Source organism: Dermacentor silvarum, chromosome 6 (genome assembly GCF_013339745.2).
Source record: "Dermacentor silvarum isolate Dsil-2018 chromosome 6, BIME_Dsil_1.4, whole genome shotgun sequence".
In the NCBI taxonomy this organism is placed as follows: Eukaryota; Metazoa; Arthropoda; class Arachnida; order Ixodida; family Ixodidae; genus Dermacentor; species Dermacentor silvarum.
The window spans coordinates 21,345,099-21,370,227 of NC_051159.1; the positions used below are offsets into that span (position 1 = coordinate 21,345,099).

A 25,129-nucleotide genomic window follows, 5' to 3' on the forward strand; every position below is an offset into this window, starting at 1 on the left:
CGCAAATGTCATCGAGCGGCGGCCTGGTGGGCCAGCAACGTGACATAGCTGTCGAAACGCACTGCAGGCGTGTGGCACAGGGGCACCCTAATTTTCTGGGCTGGGGGATGTCCCTTGCCAGAGGAACAGCCCCCTACTCCTTATTCCTGTTTAAGTGCTTATGCACAGCCTCGTGATGATTGTAGTGACGAATCAAACTGTCTCGCGAAGACTGCGGTTGTGATGTTTTTTATTGTTAAATTCCGACTCCAATGCGAAAATCCACCCAAGCGGGTATCGGATTCGTTTTGACTGCTCACGGAACATGCCGCATGATCGTACCCCTAGCAAACTATAGTTTGGAAACTGCTGCTACATCGCTTCAGTGACGCATTTGGAAAATCTAGGGTAGCTTTCGCGTGATGGCAAACCATTCAAAGGAATGCTTCACACGCTGTCCCTGATGTCGCTAGAATTGGCATACATCTTGGAAGTTTGGGCTAGTTGGTAACAATTCATGATAAATGTTATTTGCGCACCACTTGAAACGAGGACTAGAAACTACAGACAAAAGCGCAAACTTTCAACTGGTTTTAATGCTACGAAGTCGAGTGGTTTTATACACACATGTGACGAAACTATAAAAACATAAAATATGCATGTGTAATCACCAGAACAGACTTGTAAACGTGCATTCGTAATAGCAAGATAAATTCTAAATAAGGAGTAAGACTCAAGACACACATATCCATGGCCTACGCATCTGTCGCCCAGCTTTCGCAAAATTCGGCCCCGTTAAGCGTCTAAGGTCTTTTTATAGTCACAACGAAGACACGCTGACGCAGCTTTTTTTTTTCCAATGCGTAGAATTTTTGCCGCTTCAATTATCTCTCGTGTAGACTGATTATTGTGTCTGGCTGTAACCTTATAGTCATCGAAGAAAGACTGAAAACCGCAATCCCGACATGTAAACGCAGATTCCCTTGCACCGTCCTATGTACATTATTGCTATGTTCCCGACGCCTATATCGTTCAGGCATCTGCCCGTTTGGCCTATGTACGTTTTCCCGCAGTCAAGCTGGATCGCATATACCACTTTTTCTGCGCAACCCTTCACTATGTAAGGTAAAGGGATAAAGCAGGGCGAGCAAGAAGGTATGCACAAAGAACCACAGGAAAGAGGAAAGAGTATGCGGAAAGAGTACACACGCTGTGCAAGTGCTGACAGAAACTGAGCGCTAGGTAAATATATCTGGTAGCGAAGCTCACATAGAAACCCATACGCTCAAAACATGGCGGTTCATCTGCGGTTCATAAAGCCCCTCTACCTTCGGAAAAGTACCGCCATCCTTTGAACAACGCCGCTTCTCTCATTCCTGTATCTCCGATTGGACGATGAAAGCGCGCGCTTTCACTTCTTTTTTTTATATATTTTATATATATATTTTTTTCCGCCTCAGAGCCATGTCGAAAGTCGCTCTGCGCAGCCGCCGTCGCGCGTTCATCCTTAAAAGTTCAACGCGAGCTTTCGAGGGGCGCCACCGTCGACTTGCTTGCGCAAGCAAAAAGTCACAAAAAAGGAGAGGAGACGGCGGAGGAGAGAGTAGATGGCGGTGCTTTTTTGATATAGGGGTTTTAGCGGTTCATGGGGCTTAGCGCCACCTTCGTGAGGAGGGAACACTTCCCGCGGAAGAAAAAATAATGTCACGTCATTTCCGTTAAAAACAGAAGTGACGTAATTTTGTTCTCAAAGGCGCTAAAATTGTTTTCGGAGGCCTACCATTAGAAGTAAGTGTATATTCAAATGCCCCGCCATTTGTTCGAGCTTTCAGCGCTGAAAGCGATGCAAAAAAAAAAGGTCAGTCGTAAGGGTGGCGAAATCAGGTCCCTGTACAGAACATACTTTATTTGGAGGCCGACTAACGCTTAAGGCGTGGAGTGCGCGTCCTTTCGTCGGACGCCAAGCCCGTCGGCCAGCGCTGTCGCACGAGAACAACTTTAGTGAACAATTATTTTGCGGTCGGAACTCACTACTTTTGGCTGAACAGGCGTAGAAACAATGAAACTACCCGCGTCACCAAATTCAGACAAACGTGGTGCAGCAAAACAAAACATGTTGGGGGGCGGGTGGGGCGCATTGTAACAGGTGAGCTTTACGAGCGCGCCTTTCTGCACACTTCAAGAGCTGCATTGCATTGCAAGTGATAGCGGCGTCAACGCTCGCCGCTATCGGTGGGCGGTCTTACGGTGGGCGCTGAACAAGGGTATTTAGTGATAATGATCACGTAAATTACAGGTGTCTCTCCTTTTCTCTATATGCGTATATAAAAGTGATTAGGAATTTGATTTTCGTTGACTGAATCTAACTGTGTCTCGCTTTAATTTGAATGCGCTTTTTTCTTTCCCAATGTTTGTTCCCTCCAAACATTTTTATTTATTTAATTTTTTATTTATTTATTAAGTACTGCGGACACGTGGTCCAAGCAGGGAGGGCGACGTATGGTACATACAATGAAAATCATATAGACAAAACAAACAACCATAAAATTACAAGATTAGGAAGTGGGTTCAATTATACCATTCCATTCGGTTACAGTTCGAGGAAAAAACGTAAACTTACATGTTCTTGCAAAGTAAGGGGTTTTTGCATCATGTCTGCGGTGGCGTGTCGTTGTGGTTGATAATTGCGATAAATGTTCAGATGAGTCAAGGGGTAAATTGTTGGTGTGAAGTAGTTTAAGGAATTCAAGTCTCTGTTTCTTTCTTCTAAGTTCGAGTGGTTCAATGTTGTTAATTTCCATAAGTTCGGTGGGGGAATCACATCTGTAAAACTTGCTATATATAAATCTGACTGCTTTTCTCTGAATTCTCTCAAGACTATTGATATTAGTTTTTGTGTACGGATCCCAAACTATGCAAGCATATTCCAGATTAGGTCTAATTAGGGAGATTTAGCATAGCATTTTAACGTTAGATGGGGCTTTCTGAAGTTTGTCTCTCAACAGACATAGTTTTCTGAAGGCTGAAGCGCAAGTGTTAGTTATGTGATCATTCCATGATAGTGTATTGTTAAGGGTCACTCCTAGGTATTTATAGCTAGTGACTTCATGAAGAGGTGATGGGCCTAACTTATATGTATAAAGCAAGATGATTTCTTATATGTCATTCGCAGCAGTACGCTTTTAGCTGTGTTTAGTGTCATTCCCCATGCAGCACCTGCACCATGCAAGAATATTATTTAAACTACAACATAAACTACTTTGATCATGGAGAGAAACAATATCTTTAAAGAGCACACAATCATCGGCAAATAATCGAATTTGTACACCACCTTCAACCGTATTTACGTACAATATCATTAATATATAGAATAAAAATGTCACAGTTTCGCCCTTAGGGCGAAGCAATGAATGCGATAGCAACACAGCAATGTCATACGATGTAAGGTGAGCGGCTTTGGTAGCAATATGAATTGTAGTAAACATGAGCTGATTAAGTAAGCAGGTGTGCTGCGGCGTAAGTAGACCGACATGAAGAGAGACTCGATGACCACGAGAAGGCGCGTGTGAAACGGTGGTGTTGGTGAGAAGCGCTTCCCGTGGGCAGCGCGCGTGCGAAGGGACACACCAGTAGCGCTGCACTGCCGATGCGGGCAGCATTACATGTGTAGCGTGCGTTGGAAAATGTGGCCCGACTATTACTAACTGAATGAACAAGCCTGGTGTGAGCGCGCACAAACAAACATGAATAGATCACACTGAATGACTGCAGACAACGACTGTCAAAACGCTGGCAGCAAGCAGCGGGCGAAGGTACGTGCGGTCTATCGCTTCAACGGAAACTGAGCGTGCTTAAAGGTCAGAGCCGTGTGGAGATAAGAGACGGTGCGGCGAGCGACGAGCGCGGTTGCTGGCAGAGGAAAAGTGCGCCGGCGCTGGCTGCCCGCTTTCTTGCTTGCGCGTGGGAGAGATAAGAGACCGTGCGGTCGAGCGACGAGCGCGGTTGTTGGCACAGTAGAAGTGCCCCCCCGCTCCCTCCGGCGCTCGCTTCCCGCTTCGTTGCTTGCGCGTGGGAGATTGAGTTCGTTCGCTCTCCGTGATAGCGCGCGTCCCCGCACGCTTCCGCTCGGGCATACGGCGCGCGGTGAAGATTTTATCTATACGGAACCTCACGGCGACGGCGACGCCGACGGCAGAAATCCGGTTGAAGTGTCCATATAATTGCTATCGCAATAAAAGAAGAGGACCGAGAACACTGCCCTGGGGAACACCCGATGTGACCGGAAGGCAGCCCGATTTTTCGCCATTTATCTCAACGAATTGTTTCCGGTTAGACAAATAAGCAGAAACACAAGAGATAAACATCTAAGGGATTCCTGCATTTTCAAGTTTTAGAATTAATTTATCATGAGGGACTGTATCGAATGGCTTACGCAAGTCAAGGAAAATTATGTCTATCTGTCCCTTTTTGTCAAAGGTTGATGCAAAGGAATTAACTACAGTGACCAGGGCCGCTATTTTGTAGCGATGCCTTTAAAGTAATAATGCCTTTTCGCACTTATCGCGCTTTGTCAGTGGTCAGAGCGACGGTCCGCTCACGATATCAACGTTGATAACGCGAGCGGACCGTCGCTCTGACCACTGACAAAGCGCGATAAGCGCGAAAAGGCATTATGACATTAAAGGCATCGCTACAAAATAGCGGCCCAGCTGTGTGACAGTCGAATACCCTCTTCTGAACCCGTACTGAAAGTTAGTCAAAATTTAATGCTTTGCTAGATATTTGGTTATGCTTTTTGCTATGATATGTTCGATGAGTTTGCAGCATGATGACGTTAAAGAAATAGGACGGTAATTTTCTACAAGTAGACAGTCTCCCTTTTTATAAATTGGTGCTATTCGGGCTGTTCTGCATAGTCGCGCTTCAGTCGCTGCTCCCATAACCACCCTTGCTGATGTCGGTGACAATTCGTTCTGAAGCGGTTTTCGCCCGAAGCTTCGCGACGTATTTGGATGGACCTTGCTGAGCGTCCCCTTTTGAGGGAAACCGGCGGCCCTCTCGACAAAGCAATGCGTCATCGCATCCGCGCCGGCCGCCAGTTGCGGTGGGTGCGCTACAGCGGCGCCGCGCATAAAGTCCCTATATAAGAAAAGTACCGCCATCCTTTGATAAACGCCGCTTCTCTCTCTCCTTAAAGGGAAACTGAGATATCCACCCAAATGTAGCAATTTGCTACAATGGAAAGCCAACCGGGTTCCTCGAAAGAAAGCCTCGCAGTTGAAGAAAAATTCGTCCTGGTCCGGGACTCGAACCCGGGACCACCGCCTTTCTGGGGCAGCCGCTCTACCATCTGAGCTAACCAGGCGGCTAGCAGATGGCAGGGCGAAGTCGAATTTGTCGACAACTCGAAGCAAAGGCAAGTATATGACGTAATAGTTCAGCGGAAATCCGCTAGGTGGAGATAAGTAATTAAAGGGAAACTGAGACATCCACCCAAATGTAGCAATTTGCTACAGTGGAAACCCAACCGGGTTCCTCGAAAGAAAGCCTCGCAGTTGAAGAAAAATTCGTCCTGGTCCGGGACTCGAACCCGGGACCACCGCCTTTCCGGGGCAGCCGCTCTACCATCTGAGCTAACCAGGCGGCTAGCAGATTGCAGGGCGAAGTCAAATTTGTCGACAACTCGAAGCAAAGGCAAGTATATGACGTAATAGTTCAGCGGAAATCCGCTAGGTGGAGATAAGTAATTGAAGGGAAACTGAGACATCCACCCAAATGTAGCAATTTGCTACAGTGGAAACCCAACCGGGTTCCTCGAAAAAAAGCCTCGCAGTTGAAGAAAAATTCGTCCTGGTCCGGGACTCGAACCCGGGACCACCGCCTTTCCGGGGCAGCCGCTCTACCATCTGAGCTAACCAGGCGGCTAGCAGATGGCAGGGCGAAGTCGAATTTGTCGACAACTCGAAGCAAAGGCAAGTATATGACGTAATAGTTCAGCGGAAATCCGCTAGGTGGAGATAAGTAATTAAAGGGAAACTGAGACATCCACCCAAATGTAGCAATTTGCTACAATGGAAACCCAACCAGGTTCCTCGAAAGAAAGCCTCGCAGTTGAAGAAAAATTCGTCCTGGTCCGGGACTCGAACCCGAGGCGGTGGTCCCGAGTTCGAGTCCCGGACCAGGACGAATTTTTCTTCAACTGCGAGGCTTTCTTTCGAGGAACCCGGTTGGGTTTCCACTGTAGCAAATTGCTACATTTGGGTGGATGTCTCAGTTTCCCTTTAATTACTTATCTCCACCTAGCGGATTTCCGCTGAACTATTACGTCATATACTTGCCTTTGCTTCGAGTTGTCGACAAATTCGAGTTCGCCCTGCCATCTGCTAGCCGCCTGGTTAGCTCAGATGGTAGAGCGGCTGCCCCGGAGAGGCGGTGGTCCCGGGTTCGAGTCCCGGACCGGGACGAATTTTTCTTCAGCTGCGAGGCTTTCTTTCGAGGAACCCGGTTGGGTTTCCATTGTAGCAAATTGCTACATTTGGGTGGATGTCTCAGTTTCCCTTTAATTACTTATCTCCACCTAGCGGATTTCCGCTGAACTATTACGTCATATACTTGCCTTTGCTTCGAGTTGTCGACAAATTCGACTTCGCCCTGCCATCTGCTAGCCGCCTGGTTAGCTCAGATGGTAGAGCGGCTGCCCCGGAAAGGCGGTGGTCCCGGGTTCGAGTCCCGGACCAGGACGAATCTTTCTTCAACTGCGAGTCTTTCTTTCGAGGAACCCGGTTGGGTTTCCATTGTAGCAAATTCCTACATTTGGGTGGATGTCTTAGTTTCCCTTTAATTACTTATCTCCACCTAGCGGATTTCCGCTGAACTATTACTTCATATTCTCTCTCTCCTGTATCTCCGATTGGACGATGATAGCGCGCGCTTTTCACTTCTTTATATTTTCTTTTTTTCCGCCTCAGAGCCATGTTGAAAGTCCTCTGCGCAGCCGCAGTCGCAAGCGGCGGCGCGCGCCCGGCCTGAAAGCTTCAACGTGGACTTTCTAGGTGCGCCACCGTCGACTTGGCTTTCGCAAGCAAAAAGTAAACAAAAAAGCAAGCGCTTTAGGAGAGGAGGTGGCGGAGGAAAGAGTAGATGGCGGTACTTTTCTTATATAGGGACTTTAGCCGCGCACGGTTCCATGAGCAAGGACTGTTTCGGCGTGGCAAGAATGATTCCGAGCTCGTATGCAGTCTTCTAAGAGCAGGTGATTCGCCTCTCTTGAATCATCTACGCTTGAGGGAAACGCGTCCCGCGAGATTATCATATGATCAAGATAAAACAGAGGAAAAGACAATGACTACTTCAACCAATGAATGTTTATTAATCAACGCAAAACAGAAAAATTTAAGTATTGCTTCCTTTTCAACACTTACGGGAAAGTGTCCGCTTTATTTCGACCGTAACATTGGAGTACGATATTGTATCCCGCACAAGCACGAAGCATCAATCGCATGTTTAAAAGTTACTGTAAACGTTCTAATACACGGTCCAGTCAAGGTAAATATACCTGGTAGCGAAGCTTCCATATCATTCCATACGTTCAAAACATGGCGGCTCATGGGTGGTTCATGGGGCTTAGCGCCATCTGTGTGAGGGAACACTTCCGGCGGAAGAAAAAATAATGTTACGTCATTTCCGTTAAAAACAGAAGTGACGTCATTTTGTTCTCAAAGGCGCGAAATGTGTTTTCGGAGGCCTGCCATTGGAACTGTATATTCAAATGCCCCGCCATTCGACTTGATGGGAGTTTCGATCGAGCTTTCAGCGCGGCAAACGATGCAGGAAAAGTTCAGCCGTACGGGTGTCGAAATCGCATTGCTGCACAGAACATATTTTATTTGGAGGCCGACGAACGCTTTGGGCATAGAGTGCTCGTCCTTTCGTCGGACGCCAAGCCCGTCGTCCAGCACTGTTCCACGAAAACAACTAACGTAAACAATTATCTGGCGGTCATAACTTACTACTTTTGACTGAACAGGTTAAGAAACAATGAAACTACCCGCGTCACCAAATTCAGACAAACGTTGACAAGCAAAGCACCACAACTGCAACAGCTGAACTTCACGAGCGCGCCTTTCAAGAGCGGCATTGCATTGCAAGTGATAGCGGCTTCAACGCCCGCCGCTATCGGTGGGCGCTCTTCCGGTGGGCACTGAAAAAAAGGTATTTCTTGATAATGATCAAGTAAAATAGAGTTGTACCTCTTTTTCTCGCCATGCGTATATAAAAGTGATTAGGAATTTTATTTTCGTTGAATGAATCTGTGTCTCGCTTTATTTAACAAACGCTTTTTTTCTTTCCCAATATTTGTTCACTCCAAACATAGTCGCGCTTCAATCGCTGCTCCCATAACAACCCTTGCTGATGTCGGTGACAATTCGTTCTGAACCGCTTTTCGCCCGAAGCTTCGCGACCTATGTGGATCGACCTTGGTCCAGTCACAAGCCAGGGAGCTGGGCGCGTTAGAAAACCGCAACCGTATACCACATCACTGCGCCGTTTCTGTAAAGCTTCTGCGCTTTTCTATTCTTGGCCGCTGACGTCAACCCGTGCCAAGTGCGTTTAGAGACTGGCCTGCGCGGAAATTGGCATTACTTTCGCTTTGAAATAATTATAGTTTCATATGGTCTTTTTAAGGCAATCCTCAGACCGCATAGGGGATTACTACGTTTAGTGGTAAGTGGTTACCTACTTTTTATTTCGCGTAAAGCACAATCACAGCCATTGCACACTAAACGTGCGCAGGGTGGGTGCATCACAACTGCCTTTTTTTTTGCAAGACTAGGATTCCTGTCATGATTAACCAAGACAGAGAGAGACAGTGCTAATTAGGCTAGATTGCTGATCCTTTAGCCTCATGTAAGTACATGTCTGAACGATATACGCTGGTTTGTACTGTACCAAGTAATTACTGCTATCACCCGCAGCGTGAACAAAGCTTTGCGTGTGGGAGCCTCTCGTTTCTTTCAAAGTGTATCAGTGTCTGCAAAGATATTTGCTCTTACTGTGAGAAGACGCGCGATAAGCCAAAAAAAGCACGACACTGGTGGCCCAAATGCGCAAAAAAAAAAAGAATGTTACCAAATCTTTGACGTCACACCAACCTACCGGCACTGGGGTCGAAATTGGAAAGACCAACCTTTGACCTTCATTTTCTATCCTAACAAATAACCATTCACCATCAAAATCTCAAAATTGATCTATCGAAAAATACTTTTCGTGTAATGTAATTTCGCGCTGTTCCTTAATGTCCCATTAAGCCCTAATGTTGGGGGGGGGGGGGGGGGGGGCTAGTTGAAAGATCCACGATGGTTGAGATTTAGCATACGGCGTAACTCTCGTAGCCCGTGGGTGGTTTTCAAAGATTTAGGCATTATACATTAATTTTAATTCAAGGAAAAAGCGGGATGGTGCATTTTCTACTTAAATGATGTTAATGTTTATAAACATTATAAACATCACCTGTAGTGTATAAACATCACCCTTTTTCTCTCTCTTTCTCGAACATTGGCATAGTTGGTTATTTGCTCCCGGTTGAGAGAGAAATTTTTGTATTCCATTGAATATTTGATGTTTCAGTATTTTGTAAGAGCTTTATCTCTGCGCACATAGCTCATTAAGGCCTCGAAGATGAGGGGCCTTGTTTTTTCGTATCAAATATTTCGCCATACTTGAAACATTGATACAGGTTCCGCACGTTTCTGCATTATGAGATATATATGCAGAATAGATTGCAAGAATAAATGCCTCCAAGCTGCACTTTCATTAGTCATGACAAATGGGTGACAAAGAGCAGGAGATATGTATTACAGGATGTGTGTAACCTACAGGTTGCGATGGAGCAGGTTTACTTTGCCCGAGCACATTGGGCAGCCCTTCTTTTGTGATGGAAATACTGCACTAAAAGCGATAAACGGCTAATAACAGGCGCTTTTATGTTGCAACCACAATGTAAAGGATTGAATAGAAAGCGGGTACTAGAAAACTAACTCAAAATTGCGTGTATGTGGCAGTTAGGAAAAATGGGGTTTCGGAAGCTAAGGTTTACTGTAATTAGACGAAATTACTTGGAGCGCTTATCTATGTCCCCGTCCCCTGTCTCAATTTCACGCTTGAACTCCTCTACCCATGGATTGCCAAATATATAGCGTGTTCCCACGCCTTTCTGAATCACTAAGGACTTGCTTCATATCCCCAGTGTAACTCTTCCAACGAAGCTGTCTATGGCTGGGATACCGGAATTTCTTCGTGGCATAACGCCGGCAGAAAACAATGGTGGGCGCCCATCCCGACGGCAGCACAGCTCATGCCCTCGTAAGGCCACAAGCACTCGGCAAAGTGAATCGAACCGTTCTTTGGAATCACGCATACAATATTCAGAATGACAGCGTACGTTTCAATAAAGAACAAGCTCAAAACACGAGCAACGTAATTGATGATAAGGTGCAAAACACGTAGCGCTCCCAGCACGGTAAAGATTACTTAGATTAGTGACGTCCCTAGCCTTTCGTATATAAAGCAACCAGCCTAGCAACTGATTTCTGTGTTGTTGCAGCACCAGTATGGGCGGCGGCGAAATTACGATTACTCCCATTACTCTAAAATAACGTTACTACCATTGCTCTTTATTTATTTTAAGAAATGAAAATACATTAAGGCGAAGACTTCAACAACACATATACATAGCTGAAAATTGTTCATCAATATGATCACGCGTAAGACCGTAACAGGATATTAATTTCAATGCAGGATTTACAAGCAATGAATATGGCTCAACACGCGCACACAAAATAAAATCACTAAATATTGAATATGCGCCTCAAACAATAACAATGAATTCTGTGTGACTACACTATCAGCAAGGTTGTTCCAGTCGGTTATGGTTCTGGGAAAATAGGAATATTTGCAACAGTTGGTTCTCGCTAATAATGGTTTTACTGAGAGAGAATGTCGCATGCGTGCAGCGTAACCACTGGAATAACTAATTATTTGCCAAGTGGCAACATTGTAGTGCCCATTTACCAACTCGAAAAATAATTTCAAGCGACAAATACGATTCCTATTAGTAACAGACGGTAAACCGCGTTTTCTTAGAATGTCCGTCTCACTGCTTCTTTTTGAACCCTTTCCATTTTGTAAATGTTAGTTTTAGTGAAGGGACCCCAGACTATAATAGCATATTCTAAGACTGGTCGTACAACAGCTTTATAAGCTAGTCAGCGAGTTTCAGGGGTAGCATACCGTAATGCCCGCTTTAAAAAAAAAAAAACAGTTTACGAAGAGCATTAGTGGAGACGGTATCAACATGTTTACTCCAAGAAAGGTTATTATAAATCCAGTGGCCGAGATACTTATAGCATGTGACTTCGGAAAGTGCGTGATTAGTAATGATCAGTAATACCATACTGTTAACGGAGCTCGATCCGATACAGGAAGTTGGTACATCGATCGATAGAGGAAGTTGGTACAAGTACATTGTCATCACATTGTAAAAAATAGTACAGTTTATCAAGAAAATTAAATGGGTTAATAAAAAGGAACATAGAGAAAATACGTACTGCTAAAAATGTCAACAGGTCTACGCAGCAAGAGCTGTGGAAATCAAGCACACCACGAATCCAATATCATCGATCAAGCCGCGATTCAAGAAATGTTTCAGCTTCGCGAATAAGCACATGAGCATTAGTGGAATGCACAAAAGTACTTGGCTGTCGATTTCACAATTCTATTGCTTCGTGAAAGAAATAACTCTTTAAAGTGCGATAAACCGTCGAATGCACTTGTGTCTGTTTCTACCAGAATGCCGGTACTGTGGCTTCAGGTGTTCTTCCTCGTCAATTATGCTTTCGTGATAAAGTGAAAAAAATAAGCTTTATTGCAGCTATACACCCCCAGAGGGACGAAATCTGGATGCATGGCTTGTCATGTAAAGCAGTAATAATGACGGGACGTGAGTGCTCATTGTATCTAAGTGCAATATTTTGTACTTTCGAGCTTTTCGAAGGAATAGGCTTGGCTGGGATTCCCACTACGCTTGCACATTCATGAATTGGCCTCACTAAAGTCTGAAAGCTGTGGTTTACACTTTTGGTGGTGCCATTCTTAATTTACCGTGCACAAATCATCATTCTTTCAGTGCCTTAGTTCATGAAGTCTCAATGAGCTCGGCCACATTTTGGGCAAAATAAAGTTATATCTCTCTCTCTCTCGGCCCATTTTACAACATTAGGTGTGATTGTGACACCCAAATATTTAAGTCGCGGTACTTGGGTTATATTAATACCCGATATTTGGTAACAAACCATGAAAGGCGCTTTTTTTTCTGGTTATCTTGAGGAATGTTGTTTTCGTGACGTTTATTGCATGTCCCAAGCCAAACATGAGTGAGCAATTCAGTCTCTCCTATAGTTACTGACGCTGCTCACACTGGTGTAGATCACGCAATCATCGGCGAATAACGTCAGCGTAATCCCTAGATCTAAACATGAATAAATGTCATCAACATAAATGACGAACAATAAAAGGCCCAAAGCCGGTTCATGTGGGACACCTCATATCAGCTTAAGATGGCTAGAATCCAAATTGATTATTGAAACATACTGCATCCTGTTAGAAAGACACGCTTGAATCTACGTGATTTTTTGGGGATGAATATCTATTGATTTCAGCTGTTAAATTAACTTCTAATGTGAGACGGGAACAAAGTCTTCACAAGATCAATTAAAATTGTGTCGGCTTGCAGGGCAGAGTTAATTACCAAGGCACTGAAATCACGCGTAATTTCAAGAATCTGGGTTTCAGTTGATAAACCTTTACGGGATTCGTGTCGCCGGCTATGACGTAAGTTAATATCGTCCACGCATATTTAAGGAAACTGGTTTGAAATGTCTGTGCCAGCGGTATTTTTTACGTCCATAAGTAATAGCAAGTTCGAGGTGCTCGGTTTAGTTATCTGCAAAGGAGGAATGCAACATTTCTTGTGAGAGTACGTGTGAAGACATTGAAAATGTGAGTAAAACAAATTTACAATAGTGCGTGCGCATTTTACTACATGGTTCACGTTCTCTAGCGTCGATACCCGGACTACCTGGTCTCGATAGATGTCGCGAGAATTTCTGTTGTTGAAGTAACGTAAATTCGAAAAGTGAACCAATCTTTGGCGCTCTTTCTTTCTGCCTATGTGACGTCGTCGCCGTTGGCTGCGCTCTCGGTACAGTAAAAAGAACGAGCTGATTAATCGTTTTCTTCGCCGTCTGGCGTGAAGGTTCCGGGAGACACCTGTTGGGCGACGAGCCGTGGGTGCCTCGAACGGGTTGGCCCGCGTAGCGGAGGAGGCGCCCGAACCGGAACGGGGAGAGCGCGATGAAAGGCGTGGGTGCCTCGCCTAATGGCGCCAAATGATAGCCCGCCGGCCGAGCGGCGCGTTCCATTACGGGGACCACCGCGCCGGCGGCGACCGGGGTGGCCGCCGCCGCGTTGCGCCACTCCGAGGAGGAGGACAAAGGGCGCCGCTCTCCTCCGTCTGTCGTCGGCTTCCCCGCGGGCCCATCAACAACGCGCTTCGAATCGAGGCTCCGATCTTGTTTCCAGCTCGAGTACGCTCCTGAGTAATGGCGCCGCGCACATTTTGTAGCCGGGATAATTCTTTTCCCACTGCGTAATGCGATTAGGAGACGCCGCATTCTCCGGTGAGGAGACACCAAGGGGCGCGCGCCAAACACAGACCGCCTCTCTCTTTCCGTCTCAGACAAGTTTTGACCGCAGCAGGCTGGCTCTCCAACAGAGTTACGGCACCCAAACGGAAACAACGTCATCGCTCGAAGCCGTGACCGCTTCCGGCGATACGCGCAACGATTTCTGTACTGAATTCCATTGCAGACTTGTAAGGCTCTCTTTTGCAGATTCAGCGTATACAGGTTGCTGTGCTGTCTGGTTGTCTGTATGACCTTGAACGAGACATTTGACATGGTTGGTTTCGAACCCAGTACAGAATCCCCGATGCTCTAACCAATAGGCAACGGACGCATGCATAAATAGGCCGACACCTTTACGAAGCGCACTTCGAGACACATCTATGCACGTCGCCCATACCATTCCGCTAAAGAGTTAGCCCGCACAACCCGACGGTGACTGCACCAGTCGTCGACCACATTCGGTGAGCGTCTCTCACTGTACTTCTCAAGCCTGTCGTGTCTTCTGAATGAACACGTTTTCATGCATGCATAAAAGTTCCGCTTTCTCTGCATGGTGGCTTAGTGACGTCACTGAAATTGTCACGTAGTCCGCCATTTTGTCTTGCTCATATTCCCACAGTGCGTGGGACCTGCATATATATATATATATATATATATATATATATATATATATATATATATATATATATATATATATATATTTTTCTTAACACCAGTGCTGCTATGTTCGGGCGTTATCTCAGGGGCCCTGCGATATTGCTTCTGAAGAATATATTGGTTCTCGTCATCTTGATACGAAGGCGGAATTGTCATTATGGTAACATACTCGCCATAGCAGTGGATTTGATTGGCGTTGCTTTCCTTCGGCGCTTTCCTTCGCTGTAGCAACTCATGGCTCGAAGCGCTTGAAAAGACGCACACACCTAAGACGGGACAAAAGGCACAAGACGCCAACTCGCAACTGCAGCCAGTGGGCACCATTTTGGTGCCTCCAGTAAGTTTGCCCCGCATGATGCCCTGAAACTGCCGAGTGGCATGCCTATTCCAGCACAGCTTCCTGGTAAACCCTCAGTAATGCAGTGTATATATCGTTGTAATAAATGTCTACGTACAAAAACTGCGCAGCTACACATGTACCATTGTTACAATCGAAATGAACCTGAGGCTCGATGGCACACTAACGAAATATTTGCGTCATCGCCTTGCACAGCTGTCGCACCATTTCGCCCCCATCGAAATTTGATCCGGTGAACTCGTGCTTGGCAGCACAACGCCGCCGAAGCCAGTCAGCATGCCACGGAGAAGTACGTGCCACATATACAGGGTGTTTCATTTTAGCTGCACCAAATTTTTCAAAGTTGCCTGTGGCAGATAGCACAATTATAATCCTTGATCTAAACTACTCGATGAGGCGACCATTACTTCCACGAAAAATCAAAACGCCTCATTGAATAATTAAAATAATTACGCCAATTAACTTTTTAATTAATTATTTTACGGCACATCTTTCAATCTACGAATTATAGCCGCTGAGTTCGCAGGGCGTACCCACTTGAAATGAATTATCAAGACTGAACCAGCTTCGAGATATTAATTTTCAAAGTGTCCGATGAAATGCATGGGCGTTCCAGTTAACTTTGTGCTGAATAAAACAGCGTTTTCCTTAAAAAGTTAACTGGAACGCATTTCGTCATGCATTTCGTCGGACACTTCGAAAATTAATATCTCGAAGCTGGTTCAATCTTGATAATTCATTTTAAGTGGGTACGCCCTGCGAACTCAGCGGTTATAATTCGTAGATTGAAAGATGTGCCGTAAAATAATCAATTAAAAAGTTAATTGGCGTAATTATGTTAATTATTCAATTCGGCGTTTCGATTTCTCGTGGAAGTAATGGTCGCCTCATCGAGTAGTTTAGATCAAGGATTATAATTGTGCTATCTGCCACAGGCAACTTTGAAAAATTTGGTGCAGCTAAAATGAAACACCCTGTATAGGCACGCTGTGTGTATGCGCGGCCCAGCCATGAACAACAAGTATAACGCGCGAATAAAAGTCTGCTGCCGCTAGCTAACACCCCGCGCTTCGTGCAGGCTCATTAGCACCGTGTAATGCCTGGTGGTGAAGCATAGGCAACAACTGGGGCAATGGTATGCCAACTGCAAACACTCGGCCGCGCAACGCTTGAAACAGCGAAGCTGGGCGATCGTAGCCCAGCATTTTCCGGAAGTTCGCGCGAACTTTTCATCTTATTACTCATGATGATGATAATTTCTTTTCGCGCGTCTCGGACTTACGGCCGTCACTGCGCGTTGCATAGCGCAGCTTGCAACACCGACACCGCGTTCCAGGAGACCCGCTCTGTGAATGCGTCTCTCTCTCGCTCTCGTAGCGCGCAAAACCTCACTACCTCGCAGAGCACGAGCGTACGAACGCGCCAGCTGCGCACGAAGACGACGACGCTCGAACGCAATCATATGTTTCGCATATGACGACGAACCTTCTGCAAGCGTGGCTTGGGACCGGGTGTACGGGAGTTTGAATCCCGCCTCGGCAAAAATTTTATTTTATTTTCTTTCTTGGTAGTTTCTTGATACGCACCACAAAGTACGGCTGACTTAAACAGCGTCACTGTTGAAAGGAAACTGTCACACACGCGACTCGAACTAGACCTCCCAATCACGAGCGCGGTGCTGCGCCACGCAACACAAGCGGAGTCTGGAGTATCCGCGGTCGCACAGTGCAGCTCGCGGCTAGGGACAACCGCGGTGCAAGGCCGGTTCCGAGAAGCGATAGTCCGCAGACATCCCGAGCATGCGAACGGCGCTCGGGCAAATAAGAAGGTTTCTATTTGAAGGCGCCGCCGCTAACTGCTCTGAACAAAAGTGCACTTCGCGCTGGCACTGCTTACTTATTACACGTCGTCCTTTTTATACTGAAAGGACGAACAATGTTGCATAACAAGAACGCAGTCTTGGTGGAGGCCGCATTACGATCGTGCCACCCCGTCTGACGGCGTTGCCGCGAAATCGGTCTTTTTTCATCCCACTGAAGTTCATTAGGGGCACACGTATCAGAAAACAAGTAAGGTGCGCACTCCGCGTAAAAGACCCAGTGAGCCAAGTTGGCGTCAAAGAGGTTCCTCGAAGGGCAGCCAAGGCTTGGATTCCCGGCGGCCGCATTTCGATGGAAGCGAAATGGAACAACGCTGGTGTAGCGACCTTTGGGTGAAACAACCATGGGGGGGTTGAAATTATTTCGGAGTGGGTCTCGTAAGCCCAATTGTGGTTTTGGCACCCAGTGGCACTGGCTTCATTGAAGAGCACGTACGAAAATGGCCCGCATTGTTATTGCCTTCGGTATCGGCTCACATCTTTAGACAGCCCAGGGAAACGACACACCAATTGCACTATCATCGATAGGCAAGATAGTCGTTACAAACCGGCAAGATAGTCGTTACAAAAACTCGGTTGAAAACGCCAAGAATGCTATGCATTGAAAAGCTAGCGCGATGGCGGCTTGATAAGGACGATCGCTTGAAGCTCGCCCGATGCTGAGGCGTAAGCAGTGATGTCATTCATGGATGGGCGTCTGGTAGAGTGTACTAGAATACGGTTGTCTAGTACACTCTAGTACTAAGGACGCGATAGTGGCGCCCTTAGTCTGTACCGTTTCGCTTTTCTGCGTGAAAGCGGCCGCAATTAATTACGCTGTACAAATTAGCACCGTCAACTCTTTTCATTTCTGGAAACGGTTATCAACTCCTCAGATGGCGCCCTTCAAGTCTTCTATTCTCTTGTGTTGTGTCTACACTATTTTGTCCTGTCTAGTCATATCTAAAGACGCCGCTTGTTAAACTTGCAAACTTGAAACAATATCCCACGCTTTTAAATGTTTCAGGGCGCTTGTATACATTTTTCTCAACTGTGACTGGTTCCTCGGCAAAACGTCATTTCCGTATCTGTGGAAGCTTCAGTGTTTTTTTTTTACGAAACCTATCAATGGAGACGATGTCAAAAAGAATGCTGGCTTTCCCGTAATCGAGAGTAGATGTAAGCATGAAATGGCTACCATATGGCGTCTTTTGCTGCCTGTGGTGCCGCCGCCTTCAACCGCGTTTCTGCTTGCAACAGTCCAACGCGCTCAGCATCTGTAGCCACTTCTTGTCGCATCAAAGTGGTCGGCTGCAAATGTGCGGCCTTAGGTTCCCTGTATTTGCCTTTTGAACGTCTCTATTGAACACTCAAGCGTACTAGAAGTTATAGCTTAATTGATATTGTGAAGAAACATTAGGAAGAACTGGGAAGCAATATTTTTTGTAACTTGTTTAAAGAGTAACTAGTGTATGTAATGCGGTCCTATGCAAATGGCAGGGGGCGAGAGACCGCATTTTCTTAAGTTTTGACTGGTTGCCCGGATGATCTCGTTTTGTTCTCGCAACTTGCCGGCATGTTTTGAGTGCCCGGATAACGGCTCTGGCTTTTGGCTCAAAGTCACTTGAAGGTCGCCGACAACGGGACATAAAATCATTCAATACTTAAAACCACTACGCGGCATGTGCGGACAAGATCTGAAATTATGTCAGTGGACGTGTGAGGGGGACAGTCTTCTTGATCTGCACTTGTAATCTCCAGTGCAGGCGACAAATAGCCCCTCAGTGCAGAGCCTAGAGCTGGTGCTTCGCTTGAATAAGCAGTCGCGTCCAGATATTACATTGCTAATGCGATGCTCACGCAGCACTCCTCTACATGGACGATTGTTCTTGCTCCGTGTATTTCTGAATATGAGCATTTTCCATCAACAACACGTTTAAAAATGACGCAGTGGCGACTTTAGATGCCGCCTTGTCTTAATGCCGTCGCGGCGCCGAATCAGCCTGGCCACTTCCTTCCTGAAGGCATTTTGTAGACTTTCTGACAGGTGTGCTCTATTGTATAAGACTGCAAACGGTTGCATTGCAGTGTAAACAATTGTACGGAGCCTACATTGGACAGAGGAGAATGTGTAATCTTTCTGCTATGATGCGGTGCATAGTGCATGCAGGAAAGTGCCACCAACGTGTTCGTCAGCATGCTCACTGCGCCTCAGACAAACGGATCTACTCTGGGCACCGCAAAGCTTTTAAACGGTCCTTGTGTTGCAAAAAGCACTGCTGCGCTCGGCGGGGACACCGATTCTCGAACGCATCTCATATACATATTAGAAACACTACGCTTGATTTAGCTACCTGTTACCTGGGTGCATACTCCAAGCAGACGTAGTCAGTAGCTAAAAGAGCGCCTACTAAAAAAGAAAAAGTCGACGTACATACGACAGTTTAGCATACGCTAAAGAAGGTGAAGGCGAAAGCTTGCGCGTTTACGAGACATTCATTACATTACTTGACATTTTCATTCAAATGCTTCCATTACTTGTTTTTGTCCACCAAAGGCCGTGGGCTCGAGTCCCCTAATAATTTCGCCCTAGTGAACACCTAATATCGTGGGTTCAAATCCCACCAAAGTTCGAGGGTTTTGGTGCCGTGAATTTTGCTTCCATTACGCCAGACGGCGTAACACCGGAGATGGATTTTTTCCTTCCTCGAGTCGTCTAAGGCTTTCGCCTTAAAGAAACTGCCGAAGGTTCAGGGTTTATCCCTAGAGGAGTTAATTACCTTAGCAGCAGTCCATGGTAACTCTAGTGTTAACAAAAATCTAACCACGTTAAGAACACCACCTGCGCCTCACCAGGTCAGGCCATTTTGTGCCGACAAGCCCAGTGCACACGATCGTGTATCGAACGCGCCGCAAAAAGGGCTTAAATTTCTAACGAAACGCCGTTTGTCCTCCTCGCGGGCACCGCGCTGCTCCCAGCCGAAGAATCAACGTATTTCGCGCAAGTGCGCCTACGTGCATGGCAGTGCTCTGATAGTGACAGGTGACTTGGAGAAATATTCAAGGCAACATCAGGTATTTGTTTAATCTGTTGCTTCAGTAGACGAATAAAAGTTTAGAGAAATAATAAAACATACAAACCTGCGTCTTTTTCTTTGACTTCCTACCGTGGAGTTGTGCTTCCGTTTCGTCTGCTTGTTCCCACGTCGTGCAGTCGCGCGCGCAGGGAGCGAAACTTTCCTACTCGGGCTTCCTATTTCCTACCGGACTGCAGCGCCGCGATCTCATTGCTCGCACTCGTGACAGGTGTCCTCGCGCAGAGCGCGCAAAATCGTCTGCTACGCGAAACAAGACAAACGCACCACTCAAGACAGAGAGAGAAAAAGCAGAAGGCCATCATGACGTATGGGAGTAAATTCGCTTCTGGAGGATAGACAGCGCGAGGGAAGAGAGTGTTCGTTCCACCTCAAATATTGAAGAATTGTCGCTGTAGAACACCTTAGAGGGCACGTGAGAACTTCCAGCTTATGTGGCCTGGCCTTTAAGATAGTCCAATCTTCGCGAGCCTAAATGAAACGCTCAATACTAGCGCTATTTATCTTACGCATGATGCGCTGAATACAACAAATAACTATGAAAGGGCACACCAGTCAAGGACAATTGAGGCTATGATCCGGAGCCGCTTTTCCGTCTGTGAACGCGGCTGCATTATTGAACGTATGAGTAGAAGGTGAAATAAAGTTTGTTCATTGACATAAACCTAACAGCACACCCTATGTGTTTATATACACCTGGACATACTAATCATAACAATATATATGTGCTGGGATTTTACGTGCCAGAACCTTGATATGATTATGAGACACCTCATAGTGGTAAACTTGACTAAAGTAATTGGAAGTTGCGCTTTTTGTGTGGTTATCAATTCGCATCTGATGCTTCAACATGGAAAATAACTTGGCCAAGTTGTGCATCGTGCGTCCAGAGGAAGGAATGAAGGGCTGAACCTTCTGCACGATTTATCGCAGCACTGAGCTGCACATTATGAAAACACTAAAATTGCGAATAACCGATTGGGTTAGACGAGCACTATGATGCCTTTCAGACACCGTAGTCACCCGGCGTCCTCGGGGTTTAAAAGGACACACAAGGCACGGCATGCCAGCAGTGTTTTCGAATGCCGATCTCCGGAAGCCGTGTGGTTTAGTGCCGTTCAGTACAGTGCAACCGGACAAGGGAATTTGCAAGCACACGAATGATTTAGGGTTCCGTCACGAAAGGTAGGGCCGCGAGGACCCGTGATGGCAGTATGCGACGCGTTCTGCCGCCTGCATTGAGAAGTGCTTTGTTCTGTTGGCCATGGTCGTAGCCGTAACATAGTTGCAACTAATTCGTCGAATTGTTCACGGTCGAGAGAAGGCTCGTCTGTATTGGAAGGCGCTTTCTCTTAAAACGAGGTTCCAGCTCTGAAAAACAAAGAGGGCATTTACAAACTGCACGAGTGTGGCCCAGCGGCAACACTGGCTTGTGGAAAAGCCAGCGCAAAATGGGAGCGGCGGCACCCATGCTCGCCCGCAGTGAAAGGGGCCGAGCCGCGACAGGTCGTTGGTGCCGCCGCCGCCGCATAATTGGCCCGAGGGGGGGAGCACCCACGAGGCACCCCGCCGAGGGGCGCCTAACGAGGGCCGCATTCCGGCCGCCCAGGGGCGCCTCGCAGGTGGCCGCCTTTGTCCCGAGGAGCCGGTTGCTGCCGGGGGGCGAGCGCCGCCATTGTTGGCCCGCCAGCTTGTCAGCGCGGCGTCACGCGTCGCACAATGCACCACCGCGCCTTGTCGCTGTGTGTGAGCCGAGCTTTCACGACTAGCGGAAAGCACGCACATGCAAGACAGCGGTGCACTCCTCCTTGGTCGGCAGCGTCGCCCTGATACAGATAATGCCATTCCTGCACCATCCATGCCGCAACAAGTACATGTCTGGAAAAGACAGCCTTTCCTGTGGTGCCCATTCATGATGCCTAAATTCCTATACGACAAATTAGGTAGCCGCGTGTGTTGTAGAGCGTTTAGGGTGCACCGCCTCAGCGCGGCTCGAGCCCCCGACGTCATGCGACCAGCTCCGCTGCTCTCACGCAGCCATTGTGTACGCACGGACGGGCGATTCTGCGAAGAGGAGCGCACAGCGGGGTTCCGCGGCTGCAGCGTTGATTCCGCGGTTTGAAAGTGATTCTTATCGTCAAGGGACTCGCCACACGCGGGCGCCGTTCCCGGAAGACGCTGCTCCCCGGCGCGTTCCTTCTTCCGACACCCTAACGGCTCGGAGCGCACCGCGGTAAACCAGGAATCGGTAAATTGAAAAAACGGTTGGGGAAAATGTCTCCATCTTTTGCGCTTACAGTGTGTGCAAATTTAGGCGTAAAAACTTAAACACAAGAGGTACGGAAGGGACAAAACATCTCGTATATATGATACGGTCAAAGGAAACGGTTAATCCCTAGCCGCTCGTTCAGATTTTTCTCATTCGCTCGTTCACTTTACAACTACCCAGAATGAATAACCGCAGCTTGTCGTCTCCCCTTGGCTGCCGCAACGTCTTAACCGCACCTTGCCTCGATGGGAGAAAGTAATGCGTAAGACCTGGCTTGATGTTCAGCTGCTCGAGAAGAACTTGAGTTTGGCCTAGTTGGTGTTTACTGCATGACATGCTGATCGCTAATAAAGGACAGAGAAACGGAAACGCAAAACGACGACACGGGCGGTCGTCGATACGACCGTCGGTGTCGTCATTTTGGGTTCCGATTCCATGGCGCGCGTTGATGTAGCGGCCACTCCTCAGACAGATGACAGACGGCGACAACGCTATAAAAACTTTGAATTTAATGTGCGTCAACCATCGTAAAAACGCGGTGCTGCCACAATGATGCAACGCGGGCGGGACCGACAGCGAAAAAGAGAGTGAGAGAAGAGAAAGCGGAATTCTGGGCGTGCAAGGTTGCTCGGCTAGAAGAGCGAAACGGAAACTTGTAACGCAAACCGCGGCGGTTTTAACGCCAGGTTCCGACACACGCCCTGCATGATATCACAAGATAGCACTATGTGGGCCAAGGAACAAAATACATCAGTCCTCGTGCGCTACAAGGGCAGTCTCGGTCACTGGCCGGGAGAATGTCTTCACCTCAACATTTCGCACTTTCCCATCCGCATTGGGAAACGTTTTTACTGCACGTGCCATAGGCACGTGCAGTGAAAACACGCTTCCCTTTTGGGAACTGCCACCTACGGTGACTCTGCAGCGTGATCAAGAAGTCACGCCGCCAACAGCACCAGAAACATTCGGCGAGCCACTGACGCCCATGCAAATCCTTACAGTCAAAGAGGCCAGGTACCAGAGTGTTTGCAGATGGTCGAGTCACATTCGGTGAAACAAAGTCTTGAACAGACTTTCTGTTGCGAAAGTTGCTCGCCGCACTTACAAGAACTGCCATCGCATGCGTCAAACTGGTCCAACTCGAGAAGCGCTCGATCCTACCGGTGTCAAGTCCTCTCATGCTCACAGTTGTCGCAAGGCTAGTTGCTTGCGGCCGCACGTCGGCGTCAAGGTCAGGACCAATTAGTTCAAACCTGCCTTGCAGGACTTCTGAGCACTCTTCGTGGTACCGTAGAAATTCTGTACCAGTCAGCCAGCCCGACTTTGTTTATGTAATGTCCGTGTAGGCGACACTTAATGTGTCACCTACACGGCAATGGATTTAGCAGCAGGGTAACGGATTCTCAGAGCGTTTACCTTCATCTTGTAATGTTACAAGTACATCACGATTTAAAAGAACACGAATAACCTAGTTTTCTAGCACGAAAATGCACTTACGTTACCCAAAATATTTGTGTTTCTCAACGTTCTTGATAGAAATAAATTCTGCGGAACGCGCTTGGCCGCATGTTGTTAACACAGCGATTACGATTTCCCGAGACTTATACAGGTCAAATACGACGCTTCCGCGCTTGTTCTACCAGAAAGCTTCCGTGAAGTATTGGTTGGCCCGAAATCTGTGAGACATGGCAGCGATATGTTCACATTTGAGTGAACGAGCTCAGCCGCTCTTATGTCTAGGCTTTTCTATACAGTGATTCTGTGTTATTCACTTGCAGTGTTCTAAATCTGTGGGGTCTCACACGTGCTCTTGGGACAAAGGAACGACAACACAGTAGTGCAAACATTCAAAAGGGCATTCATTGCACCTTTAATACACTAATGCATGCTAGCCGAATAGAACGCATAGAACATTCACATGGGCGCGCGACAAATCAAGGAAATCAGACTCACCGCGACCGGAGGGCGAACGAATATGTTCGCCCCATGCTATGACCCCATTGCCTAGTCGTTCACGTGTACGATCACGCGTACGGTGGCGCGGATCCGTGTTCGTCCATACCGGTGTCCGGCTCCTAGCCTCGCGAAGCGGCGCACGCGGGGAGCGTGCTGCTCGCCGATCCCAAGTCGAAGCGCCTTCTGCACTCAAGTAACCCCCGCCGTTAGGTGGCGCTAGCAGCGCAACACCAGCGCCATCTCTCGTAATACGCTGCCGCCGTAACGCCACGTGGCGAAGCCGGATTACATGAAAGGGGAGCCATGCGGGGAAAACAACATCAGGGGACGCGTGAGAGTCGCGCAAGCCTACAAATCTGAGCATAGAATTTACTGGTACGCATGCGAAACGTCCACTAAACCGAATGCAGTTAGGGATACCGCAGAACTCTCAGCGTGTAAACTAATTCAAATCAATGTTGTAAAGGATTAAAAAAAAGCAAGAAAAGCAATAATAACATTAATAAAAAAGAACAACCTTGCACTCGGCCGCACAACGCTTGAAACAGCGAAGCTGGGCGATCATAGCCCAGCATTTTCCGGAAGTGCGCGCGAACTTTACTCATGATGATGATAATTTCTTTGTGTGCGTCTCGGACTTACGGCCGTCACTGCGCCTTGGATAGGGCAGCTTGCAACACCGACACCGCGTTCCAGGAGACCCGCTGCGTGAATGCGTCTCTGTCTCGCTCTGATAGCATATGCTCATAGCGCGCAAAACCTCTTCACCTCGCAGAGCACGAGCGTACGAACGCGCCAGCTGTTGACGAAGACGCTCGAACGCGATCATATGGTTCGCATAAATGCATGTTCTACAAGCGACGCGCATGTTGGACAGAAACGCTGAACCCGTTCTTTCGGCGAAATTTCACTAAGCTCAAATGATTGGTCACTTGAAGGACATGTTTGACTTGACAGAGATTCAACCGGACGGGTACCATCTCTTGTTACGTTGCTTGTCGTTGCCACCTTTTTAGGATCAAAGTTACTTGCCATCTGTTTAAGAACAAAGCTACTTGTAGTTTTGTGCATGCAGGTTGTGTGTGCTTAACGAGATTTTAGGTCATTTCTAGGCCATGAATATGAGATGTGTTGGCTGGTGCTTGCATGTTTTTGGCAGATAGTATTTCTCTCGCATATACATGATGCAATAAATACCATGTATTAAAAGAAAGC

The 25,129-nt window shown here is 47.2% G+C and overlaps 1 protein-coding gene and 1 non-coding gene across 2 annotated transcripts in view; one reads left to right on the forward strand and one right to left on the reverse strand.

Moving 5' to 3' along the window:
- LOC119455325 (indian hedgehog protein) overlaps positions 1–25,129 on the forward strand; it is a 125,171-nt gene that overhangs the window by 42,576 nt on the left and 57,466 nt on the right. The window lies entirely within an intron of this gene.
- Trnas-aga (transfer RNA serine (anticodon AGA)) lies at positions 5,270–5,344 on the reverse strand. Its single transcript has one exon. It is a non-coding gene; the product is annotated as a tRNA-Ser (tRNA).